Source organism: Crocuta crocuta, unplaced genomic scaffold, assembly GCF_008692635.1.
Source record: "Crocuta crocuta isolate KB4526 unplaced genomic scaffold, BGI_CrCroc_1.0 scaffold555, whole genome shotgun sequence".
Taxonomy (NCBI): Eukaryota; Metazoa; Chordata; class Mammalia; order Carnivora; family Hyaenidae; genus Crocuta; species Crocuta crocuta.
In genome coordinates this window covers 909-12,124 of record NW_027532822.1, presented here as the reverse complement: position 1 = coordinate 12,124, position 11,216 = coordinate 909, and the positions used below count along the sequence as shown (strand labels likewise).

General features: G+C 33.2%; 1 long non-coding RNA gene across 1 annotated transcript; it reads left to right on the top strand.

Moving 5' to 3' along the window:
- Nucleotides 1-555: 555 nt before the first annotated feature.
- Nucleotides 556-9,107, top strand: LOC144245761 (uncharacterized). Its single transcript, XR_013339409.1, has 4 exons — nucleotides 556-723; nucleotides 1,630-1,708; nucleotides 8,368-8,567; nucleotides 8,764-9,107. It is a non-coding gene; the product is annotated as an uncharacterized LOC144245761 (long non-coding RNA).
- The last annotated feature ends 2,109 nt before the right edge of the window (nucleotides 9,108-11,216 follow it).

Below are 11,216 nucleotides of genomic sequence, written 5' to 3'. Positions count from 1 at the left end.
GGTACCCCTGGTTGATCACAGAGGTAACTCACAGTAGGTGCTTAATAAATATTTAAAACTTGGCCTTTGAAAACACTAGATATTTCACTAAAATTAGGTTGCATTTAGAAATCTCAGACAGCCCATTAATAGACTCACCAAGACCAAATTTTGAAAAAGTCAAGCTCTTTCTTAACTCCCATAGGTAAGAAATGTTAAACTGTCAAGAATCTCTATTAAAAAAAAAACTATGATTTAGTATTTACAGTGACAACTTGATGTAATTCATTACTTCACCAATATTCTCAGTAAGCAATTCCTCACACTAAAAAATATTCTTAAATAGATTAAGCTTGTAGTTTGTTTCTCTTATTTACATTAAATTAGTATTGTGCAAGTTCATAGGCCTCTAAACATGTTTAACCTTGAAAAATGTTTTCTTTTGCTACAATACGTCAAATTACCTTTAAGGAGAGGGAGTTTGATTTCTTGGTGACATTTACCATAATGAAGAAACTCTTGAGTTTTATATTTAAATGGTCTCATGTTTTGTCTTGTCTCTTCTTTTGTAGGCATCAATTGTGAAGTAAATATAGATGAATGTCTATCAAAACCCTGTCTCCATAATGGACCTGGCACTGATGGCATCAATCATTATACCTATGACTGCAAGAGTGGATTTTTTGGAACACACTGTGAAGCAAATGCAAATGATTGCCTCTCAAATCCTTGTCTACATGGAAGGTAGCTATTTTTTTCTATTATTAAATCCAAAAGTAAATTTAACTCACAATATTTAAGATTTAATGTCAAGGGAAAGTTGATAAAGATAATTTTAATTATGCTCTTTCATAAAACAAGAGCTAAGCACAGTTAAGATGACAGATGCTGCCTGTTTTACTTAATGCAATGTACATCATCTCTGCCCTTCTTTTATTTCTGCTCATTAGCATAAAGTAATTTTCAATAAATGTGGATTAATTGGACTTTAATATACTTAAAGGTAACTGCTCTCAGTAATAGAAGTAGAAGGTATGATGATGAGACATTCTATTATTTGTTCTGTGAAGGGATAATACCACACACTTAGTATTTAAAATGTCCCTAAGTAGACTGGTTCTTTCATCCCTATGAGCATGTAAGGTATTGTTGGGTTGTCATTATGGAATTGTATAATGACTATCCTGCTCATGGATAGAATATTACTTTATGCAAATTTAGACCCCGATATTTCTAGGAGATGCAGGCGGCAAAGAATAACTCATAGATGCACCTGCCTACCTCTGCAAGCATTAGATTTCTTATTTACTCCTGCCCCTGACTTTCTAAGCAAGAAAGAGAGGATGAGGATAGGTAGCTCATTGGAGTGCAGTTTGGCCATAGCTGGCTTCAGTCCCCTACATAAATTCTAGACATACTATTTATCTTTCTTTGTATTTCCATGGGGAAGATGACAAAAATTAAAATTGATCTGTTTTTTCTGTCTAGTCACCTTGAAGGATAAGAAACCAGGAACAGACTCTGCCTTCTAATGCTTATGGGAATGTATTTTTTTAACCTTAACTGAAAAGAAAAACTTAAAATGGTGAAACTCCCTTGAAATTAGGCTTTAATATCTTACCTATTTAAAAATTTAATTCTGTGTTTCAGATGCATAGATCTCATTAGTGAATATCAATGTTCATGTATTGAAGAATGGACTAGTTCAAGATGTGAGATCAAGATTAATGTAAGTTTCATAATTTTTATTAAATCGAAAGTAATTTAAAATAAAAACCAAACTATTTGCTATGAGTTTCAAAGTTATCTACAGTTATCGAAGATTTAACTGCTCTTTCAACTTTCTTCTTTGGAGTTTCTAAGTTGTCCTACACAGAATGAAAAATCACAGCTTCTTTTCATTTTTCCTCCTCCATTGTTACCATCAATTTCTACTATCTGGATCACTCATTAATTAAATCCTGGGGTTGGGGCCCTGGGGGGCTCATTCAGTTAAATGTCTGACTTAAGCTCAGGTCATGATCTCATGGTTTGTGAGTTCAAGCCCTGCTTAAGGCTCTGTGCTGACAGCTGTAACACTCTTGGACTTGTTTCATTTTTGAAAATAAAATAAAATTGTTGGACTAGATTTTTGCTAAGTGTTTGTTCCATGGACTATGAGCTTAGGAATCACGTGAGAGTTTGTTAGAAATGGAGAAACTCAGGCCTCATATCAGATCTTTTGAGTTTAAATCTTCAGTTTAACAAGCTACAGAGTATTCATAGTCAATTTATACCTTAGGAATAGTAGACTACGGTAGTATTTTTTATTCAGAGCTACACACAATTGAGAAATTCTGTGACTTTTAATAAGAGTTTGCATTGGATAAGTTAAGGCTGTAATGGGTACCATGTTCCATTTCCATTCTTCAGATAGAAGAGTTTCATGATTATCTGTTTAATATATTCTGTTTCTCCAAAATCTTATTTGAAGAAAGTAGCCCATTACCTTAAAAATAGCAGTGTAAGAAAAGAAAACACATGATTCTCTGAGAGAAATTCTTTGATAAAGAGGATCTCAGGTAATAACTTTCTTTCTTTTGGGAAGTTCAGAGATTAAAGAACAACTTCTGGATCTAACCTACACAACTCAGATGGAACACAACTATCAGAGAGATAATTGGCACATTGACTAGCCAATCTGGTAGTTTGCTCTGGCTAAACAGTCCATAATGAATGCATCCCTGCTCTTTTACTGCTATACTTCTGTACATTTCCTGGCATGGCATTTGGAATGCAAGTTGAATGAATATAGTATTGGGGTATAGCTTAATTGTCCAGATTGCCCTGATCTGCAACATCACTCTTAACTTTGTTTTCTGTCTCTAAAAACCCCAACATTTTATTTTTCTTATTTTCTGAAATTAAATTAGTAAATTATTCTTGGAAAACACTTTATTGTATTTAAATAGAGTATAGGAAAATAATATAAATTATGACGAACAGAAAAAAAGCCATCTGCCTTAAGTTTTATACCAGGAAAGATTAAGAATTTTAAATGAATATTTGATTTTTTTTTCTGAAAAGAAATTGCTTTTGTTTTTTCCATTAAGCCTGCTAATTAATTGGTAAAAGATTCTTGTTAACCCTAGAGACAGAACTTTTGGCAGTCTGAAAACAATCCTTTTCTTCCCATGGGAGATATAATTCAATTAGTTTATGTAATGCTTTCTAATAAATCATTCTATATATACCCAGCCATATGGCTAAGAAGGAATCATGTTGTTTCCATGTTATTCCCTATGGAATTCTGCATTCACATTTCATGAAAATAACTGCGGTACCTTTACAAAGTCTACTAAGTGCCCTTGGTTATCCTTAAGGAGTTTACATTTTCAGCAAAGGTAGAACAAATATCCAAATGGCATTCATTTATAAAATCATAGATTTAACTCTATCACTTGAGCAAGTATAAAAGATCACCATCTGGGTTCCAAACATGACTTGAGTTTCATAATCAAGGGCACAATCCATTTCTTATTGAAAGGGATACTAATTAAATTCTCTAGTTATTTTTGATAAATCCTTAATTTCCCATTTGATAAATGATATGAATGCAATGATGTCATATTAGCCATTTCAGTGTGAGTTTTATTGTTATGTTAACACTTTTTAAAAGTCACTAAATGTTTATAAGCATAAATGTCCAACTAATGATAGTTCTAGAAAATACCACTTTTCAGAAAAAGTTAAAGAAATATTGGTGCGCCTGGGTGGCTCAGTCAGTTTAGTGTCTGACTTCAGCTCAGGTCATGATCTCACGGTTTGTAGGTTTGAGCCCCGCATCCGGCTCTGTGCTGACAGTTAGCTCAGAGCCTGGAGCCTGCTTCGGATTCTTTGTCTTCCTGTCTCTCTCTCTCTCAGAAATAAATAAAATATTAAAAAAAGAAATATTTTATATTGTATATGTAATTTTCTTCAAAGATGTAGTAACTTAAATTCCAGAGTGAAAATGATTCATATTTCTGTATATTCACTAAGAAATCCTGGGGGTGCCTAGGTGGCTCAGTCATTTAAGCGTCCAACTTCAGCTCAGGTCATGATCTCATAGTTTGTGAGTTCAAGCCCCGAATGGGGTTTTGTGCTGTCAGCTCAGAGCCTGGGATCTGCTTCAGATTCTGTGTCTCCCTCTCTGCCTTTTCCTCACTCATACTCTGTCTCACTCTCAAAAGTAAATAAACATTTAAAAATTTTTTATGAAAAGAAATTCTGTGTAGACAACATATTAAGAGCACATAAAATGTTTTACTAATGATGTCATAAAGTTCCATAAATTATTTCTCAGAATTATAGGTGCAAATCTCTTTAGAGTTAACATTACCAAGAAAAATGGTGTAATTCCATGTTTAAAGCACCTGGCTTTGTGCTTTCCAGGAGATGAACACATGTGTAATATCCAAAATGTAAACTTAAGAAGCATATGGCATGTTATGGTAGACATTAAATATACCAAAAAAACCCAAAAGAAAAATAAAAAAACAACCCAAAAAACTCACTGACTATTCTAGGCAAATGATTTATGATTTAAATAGAAGCTGACAAAGGCTTTGGCCTTCAGCATATAAAGGGAAAGTATACAACATTTACTGAATAGCTGTTATGTCCCAAGAAAGGGCTAATTACTTTATATTTATTATTTTATTAAATTCTCGTAGGAACCTGTATGAAGTGGATGAAATTATCACCATTTTATGCAAAAATATACCTACAATAAATAAAATTCCATTTATTTCATAAGTGGGTAAAACTAGTATAAAAGCATAAAAACATTCCAATGCTGAAAAAATAAGAGACAGATACTTTCTAAGTTCCTAAAAACTTAGTTTCTAACTCCACAAAGCCCCTGTATTTCTAGGGTTATATGATGCAGAAATGTCAGACACAAATTTGAGAAAATACATAGGAAAATTGTCTAATTAAGAGATTATGATTAGATACATAATAACTCTAGACCAGGATGGTGACTTATGGGGCTCTTGAATTTCCCTCCTGCCATGGATGCACTGAGTGTACAGCTATGCACAGAGTAAGTCCCCTAGAGAGAAATTCAGAAATTACCACACATTGGGCAACTGATAAAATAAACACACTAAAATTGATAAGAAAGTTGAGACACACTCTCACCACAAATCCCACTCCTGCACACTGCCATACAATGAAGAAGAAATCTCTAATTTCCAGCTTCTCCCTGAGAAGTTATGGGTTTGGATCACACTCTAGCATCGTTAATTTTAAGAAAGCATGAATCTAGAGCTTTTGTATGCATTCAAAGTTAAGTTGTTAACATGGCCATGCCATGCTTTAAAATAGACAAAATACAAATGTAAGTTGCATTTCTTGATTTAAAAAAAATGTTTATTTATTTATTTAGAGAGAGAAAGAGCAATCATGAGTGTAGGAGAGTCAGAGAGAGAGAGAATCCCAAGGAGGCTCTGCACTGTCAGCACAGAGCCTGATGCAGGACTTGAACTCATGAACTGTGAGATCACGACTTGAGCAGAAATCAAGAGCCAGACACTTAGCCTCTGAGCCACCCAGGCACCCCCCAGAATTATTTCCATTTCTATACACAAACAATGAATTATCAGAAAGAGAAAATAAGAAAGCAATCCCATTTATAATAATATGAAAATGAATAAAATTATTAGGAATAAATTTAAGCAAGGAGGTGAAAGATGTATACATGCAACACTGTAAAACGTTCATGCAAGACATAAGACATTCATGAAGGTACAGAAAAAGAAAAAAAGGAGAGAAAAGATATTTCCTATTCTATTTTTTTACATTTTCTTTTAATGTTTTTTATTTATTTCAGAGAGAGAGACAGCATGGGCAGGGGAGGGTCAGAGAGAGAGGGGGACACGAAATCTGAAACAGGTTCCAGGCTCTGAGCTAGCTGTCAGCACAGAGCCCAACACGGGTCTCAAACCCACAAACCATGAGATCATGACCTGAGCCTAAGTCAGACACTCAACCGACTGAGCCACCCAGGCACCTCTATTTCCTAAACTTAAATTGAAAGAATTAATATTGTTAAAATGTCCATACCACTTATAGCAATTTATAGACTTGATACCACTCTTATCAAAATTCAAAATGCATTTTTCAAAGAAATAGAAAAAAAAACCCTAATATTTGTATGCAACCACAAAAGACTCCAAATAGCCACAGAAATCATGAGAAAGGAGAACAAAGCTGGAGGCATTAAACTTCCTGGTTTTAAACTATATTGAAAGCTATAGTAATTAAAGCAGCATGGTTTGACATAAAAACAGAAACACAGATCAATGGAACATAGTAAGGAGTCCAGAAATAAATCTATGTAAATATGGTAAATTAATTTTTTATAAAGGAGACAAGAATGCACATACAGAAAGGATAGTCTCTTCAAAAAATGGTGTTGGGAAACTGAGAGCCACATGCAAAATAATGACTGGACTCCTATCTTATACCATCACAAAACCAACTCAAAATGGGTTAAAGATCTGAATATAAGAGCTGAAATGTTAAAACTCCTAGAAGAAGATATATCTGGTAAGCCCCTTGATATTTGATTTTAGCGATCATTATTTTTTTTTTTTGATTCGACACCTAAAGCAAATGCAACAAAAGGAAAAATAAATAAGTGGGACTACATCAAACTGAAAAAGCTTCTGCACAGCAAAGGGAAGTATTAACAAAATGAAAAGATACCTATGGAATGGGAGAAAATATTCACAAACCACATATCTAATAAGGGATTAGTATCCATAATATATAAAGAACTCATACAACTTAACAGCAAAACAAAGAAAACAAACAAACAAAACTCCAAATAACCCAGTTTAAAAAATGGGCAAAAAAACTTGAGGAGACATTTCTCCACTGAGAGAATGTCCAATAGATATATGAAAAGGTGCTCAACATCACTAATCATCAGGGAAATGTAAACCAAAACCACAGTAAGATATTGTCCCAACCTATTAGGAGGTCTATTAGCAAACACACAAGAGATAACATGTTGGCAAGGATATTGGTACTGCTTATAGCTGTGTAAACTGGTAGAGTCACTATGGAAAACACTATGGAGGTTTCCACAAAAATAAAAATATTACCATCATATGATCCAGCAATCACACTTCTGGGTAAATAACTGAAGGAAATTACCCATCACCTTGAAAAGATATCTTTATCTCCATGTTACTGTAGTATTATTCACAATAATCAAGGCATGGAAACAAACTGTCCATCAATAGATGATTGGATAAAGAAAATGTGGTGTCTATATATACAATGGAATATTATTCAACCTTGAAAGGAAGGCAATTCTACCATTTATGACAACATTGATAAACTTGGAGGGCAGTATGCTAAGGCAAATAAGCCAAACTAAAAGACCAATACTGTACTACCTGGAATCACTTATAAAACTAATCTTTAAAAAATGTTTGGTTTCACAGATACAGAGAATAGAATAATTGAGTGGGGGGGTGGGAGAAATAGAAAAGGCAGGGAAATCATACAAACTTTTAGCTATAAGATGAATAGATTATGGTGATCTAATAAATAACATGGTGACTATATTAATAACACTACAATTAAAATTTTCTAAGAGAGTAGAACTTAAGTGTTCTTACTCCCTCCATTCTCAATAAGAAAAAGGTAAATATCTGTGGTGATAGGTGTGTGAATTAACTCGGCAATGGGAATCATTTCACAATGTATGTGTATATGAAATCATTATGCTGTACACTTTAAATATAGTGCATGGGTTTTTTTGGTCACATATACCTTAATAAATATGAAAAAAGAATATACGTATTAAAATGATTTTGGTGGAAAAAAGGATTCTGAATGGAATAAAACTCAGGTATTAAAGATGCCTTGTTTTTTAGAGAGATGTAAGTCAATTGTGAATTATCTGTTGTAAGTATGTGTTTGAACCCAGGATTCCTTTGAGAGTTAATAAGGGCACTATTAATCACCCTAGGACAACAGAATTAATCTGGGGCTGTTCCAGGCAAACTGGCATGTATACTAAGGTTCAGTGAATTCCTGAAATTATATACATAGGAAACAGTGTAGCATCATTCTTTGGGTATGTGGGGGAGTAGGTGTTTACTGCCATGATACATATTTTAGTAAAGTTTAATAAAGTTGTTTTTTTTATTTCTGAAAAATAAACAATGGGACATTTCTGGTGACAAAAAGTGAAAATCATTTATTACCAAAAACATATTTCAGTTCCTAGATGAATGGAATAGCAGATAAACTTGCATATTGATTTCTTAAAAATGTTTAAAGAAAATATAAATTTAATAAAATTGTTAGTCTTATCGCTAATAATCAAATTTGATTATTTCTTAATAGAACTGTACATCAACTCCTTCAATGAATGAAGACTTCTGTCAGAAATCAGTCGATGACTTTACTTGCATTTGCCCAGGTGGATTCACTGGTGCATATTGTGAAGTACATATTAACAGTTGTGCTCAGCCTGAACTGAATTTGGTCCTCTGTCATAATGGAAGGATTTGTGTTGATGGACCTGGACACATGTTTTACTGCAGGTCAGTATTTATTTACCCACAATTAACTAAACATATATTTAGGAAAGCATATAAACCTCATAAGAGTGATGCACTCTGAAATATAGATACTAAGTTTTTGAGTAAGTTTTCATATTAAAAAATGAAATCACAAAGTTAAATCCACAATTCTTTTTTTTTTTAAATTTTTAATGTTTTATTTATTTCTGAGAGACAGAGAGAGACAGCTTGATCAGGGGAGGGTCAGAGAGAGAAGGAGATACAGAATCTGAAGCAGGCTCCAGGCTCTGAGCTGTCAGCACAGATCCTGATGCGGGACTCTAACCCATGAGCTGTGAGATCATGACCTGAGCTGAAGTCAGTCACCCAACCGACTGAGCCACCCAGGAGCCCCTAAATCAACAATTCTAAGGAAGCATTGCTTACATGTTTTTCCAAATACTAAATATTCATATAAATTCCATGTTGGACATCCAAATTTCATTATCTCTCATTGTATAATTGTTTTATATCCCCTATTCTTCCCAGAATTGAATTCTTGTTTATTTTCTTAAATATTTATACCACACGAATGACACATAAATAGTTCATATTTATAATAGACTTATTATAAGGATTCATTACTCCTCTTGCTGTACTTACAATTTTAAGATCTTAACAATTCATAAAAATTTTTATGTGCTAAGATTATAAAAATGAATTAATGTGTCACTGTATTTTTTAACCAACTACTATTTAAGGTACCTTTTAAAAATTCTTAGGAGATAATTTTCATTACCTGTGTTTTTTATGATGATATAATATATAATTGGTTGATATTCTGAGAATTTAGCCATTAGCTGTTCTATTTGTAAAATGTTAATTGAACCCACATATTTACAAAAAACAGTTTATCCCCTCTATTTCATTCTGATTTTTGAGAGCTTGATATTAAGTTCAAATCTGTGAACAACTGTGTTTCCTTTAAAAATCTTAAATTATGGGAAGGTTGGACATGTTTCTTTTGGTGTGTAGTTATTTAACAGTAAAGTGTATCTATTATTTTTATATTTATCAAGTAATTCTTTTTAAAATTATTAATAAATGTGCATTATGTTTAACATTGCCCCCACATATTTTCTTTGTTCAGTATCTCCAGTGTGTTTTTGTTCTTTATTTATTTTTATCTCTGTTGTATTATTTTATTAAAAGCATATATCTAATAAGGCTTACATAGGGAATTGTTTTTACATAAACCCATCATTATTATTGTTTCATTTAACATACACAGACAGTGTTAAGTTATCATTATGACACAGTTATTGTTTATTACATATGATCTAACTTGCCATTTTTATTTGTAATGTGGGTGTATGTATTGTCTCTGCTCTATATTGTATTTTTGAGCATGAATTTTGCTTGATTTACTCTGGTGGTTTGATAAAGTATAGAAAGTAAAGATGTTTCCAATATATTTGTAATTTTTAAAAATATCATTATAAAAATGGTCACTTAGCCACTGTAAGGACCCTCTGGCTATACCTAATCAGTGCCTGCATGAAGTCAACAACAGTAAGTTCAACGTTTATTTCCAATTAATACGCTGTTATTGTAAATCATGGAAACTCGTTCTGTTCAGTACAAAAATAGAAATAAGTGGAGCTAAAACTAAAATGTATTTTTTATAGCCTTGCCAATTCAAGCACTATAAAAGCTATGCTACAAATATTCCTTTTAGGGGATGTTATCAATGGGCTAGTTGGGCTGACCTTTCTAAAAGCATGAAGTCCGTGGAATTTCGACTGAAGAGGTCTGTTTCTTTTCCTGGCTTATCTCCCAGGGACATAGGCAACCATTATAGCTAGGTTATTCAAATTGAATTTTTTTAAAGTAGACTCCACTTAAAAAATGCAGAGCTTGAACTCAAAACCCTGAGATCAAAAGTTGAGCTGAGACCAAGAGTCAGATTCTTAATGACTAAGCCACCCATGCACACCCAAATTGCAATTAAATAAGAATTGTCTGTCTTCAAACTTCCCTGCTGTTTGAATATTCCTGTAAGCTCCTGAAAGTCTGTGAATGGTAATTTAAATGCTTGGAAATTTCAGTTTCTAGGGGACTTGCACAGTGATGTGAATAGCCATAGATGTTGGAGCCAAGTTAGCACAATCCTCAAGCTATTTATTTACGAAGAAAACTCATCAGAGGGACTGTTTTACAAATTAAATCATAAATTTGTTTGTAGATTAAGGATTAACCTGTGATTTATTTATTTAAACCATAATACAATAGGGATGCCTGGGTGGCTCAGTCATTAAGTGTCCTACTTTAGTTCAGGTCATGATCTCATGGTTCGTGGGTTCAAGCCCCACATAATGCTCTCTGCTGACAGCTCAGAGCCTGGAGCCTGCTTCAGATTCTGTCTCCCTCTCACTTTGCCCCTCCCCCACTTGTGCTCTGTCTGTCTCTAAAATAAATAAACATTAAAAAATTTAAGCCATAGTAAAATAATCGTCTTTCTTTAAACAATTGTACCAAACCTACTGTTAGATTCCTATTTTCCACTCTTCAAATTTAATTTAAAAAAAGTGTACTTTTAGAAATATGGTAAAATTTTTGTCATTGTCTTTATTATGCTCATTTTCTCTCAATGTTTACACAAATCAGTGTTAATGTTTATATTCTTATTGC